The 1,596-nt window shown below is 33.0% G+C and overlaps 1 long non-coding RNA gene across 1 annotated transcript; it reads right to left on the bottom strand.

Annotated features, from left to right (window-relative positions):
• Positions 1–590: 590 nt before the first annotated feature.
• Positions 591–1,276, bottom strand: LOC140955562 (uncharacterized). The gene is made up of 2 exons (XR_012169797.1): positions 1,015–1,276; positions 591–930 (listed from the first exon to the last, which is right to left on the bottom strand). It is a non-coding gene; the product is annotated as an uncharacterized lncRNA (long non-coding RNA).
• Between the last annotated feature and the right edge of the window lie 320 nt (positions 1,277–1,596).

Genomic DNA, 1,596 nt, shown 5'->3' with positions numbered 1-1,596 from the left:
TATCCTAAAATCTCAGACTTGGACCAAGCGGTTGACATAGAAGTTAAAACTTATTATATTTGCCTTGCGTGATGTATTATGCCTTCACAGGAGAAACAATAACATTATTAGCTGGTCGTAAGGCACATTCTATTCGTGCTAAAATATTAATATCCTGCTGATTAAAATAAATAAACCTTGATGCATTTATAAAATGATGAACTCAATTGGGCAACCCTTTCTCCTCTAATGCACGGCAAGGAATAAACTGGCAACTATTATTCCCAAAATGACCTTGTCTAATTTCAATATATACTAGCAAACACCAAATATAACTTCTTTTTTTTTTTTTGTGATATTATAGACACGTTTTCAGACACAATTCATAACCAGACAGTTACTCTAAAAAATCAAATTATAAAAGAGAATCTGCCAACTTGAGATCATCAGTCAATTATATATCTATATGTTATTTAAAAAATACAAGTTATAGGATTTAAATAAAAATACTTTATTTTTCTAGTTCACTCCTTACCATTTGACCGATAAAGGCTCAGATATTGGATTACTTACACCAAATATAGCATCCTAATCTAAAAGAGTTCAATTCGTCAGCTACAACCATCAATTGCTTGCTTGTTGATAACAACTATTCTGAAGCTTTACCACAAAAAAAGAAGAAAAAAACAATTATGATACCTTCTTTAGCTATGCTAATGATGTTATTAGAGAATCATTAGTCACTGAGTGCCAACGCATTTCTACAAACACATAGCATGCTCTTATAGCAAAGCCAATCGATTGATCTACCTGACGAACACACGCGCTCTTATCTCCTCCTCTGTCAACTTCCAAGATGCATGTTCTTATAGCAAAGGCGATCGAGTGATCTACCTGAGGAACACACGCGCAGATGCATGTTCTTATAGCAAAGGCGATCGATTGATCTACCTGAGGAACACACGCGCTCTTATCTCCTCCTCTGTCAACTTCCAAGATGCATGTTCTTATAGCAAAGGCGATCGATTGATCTACCTGAGGAACACACGCGCTCTTATCTCCTCCTCTGTCAACTTTTCCAAGATGCATGAACAGTCGTGGGTCCTGAAAAGAAAGATGCTCTCTGTGGTGATCAGCAATTAAGACGTATTAATCTTGTCTCCACCCTTTGTTGATACTATTATAGCATTTTCTATCATATCTCTGCGCCCAATAAATCTTCTTCCACTTAAACTTAAAAACTGGAGATAGTGAATTGTGTGGTATTTGCAGTCCAGGTGCATCCGTGCCATGTTCATTCATGTAATGAAGATACATTCCCGCGAACAAGATTTATCAGATTCCTTTTTTCTTCTTCTTCTTCTTCTTGTTTTGTTTTGTTTTATTAACATGTGTATGTATATTAGATTAGCTTATACATATCTCAACTAATCCAATAAGATTTAAAATTAAAAACCATATAAATTTTTAATAACCTCAAAAATTATAAAACTCAAACTAATAATTTGTAAAAAATAAATCTAAAATCTAACTAATTAATCTACACTACTTAAATAAAATTTATTAAATTTTTCTTTTCATTTGTTGACACTTTTTTTTTTGAAGTTTAGTTTTTAT

Source organism: Populus alba, chromosome 5, assembly GCF_005239225.2.
Source record: "Populus alba chromosome 5, ASM523922v2, whole genome shotgun sequence".
NCBI lineage: Eukaryota > Viridiplantae > Streptophyta > Magnoliopsida > Malpighiales > Salicaceae > Populus > Populus alba.
This window is presented reverse-complemented; position numbering and strand designations above follow the sequence as displayed.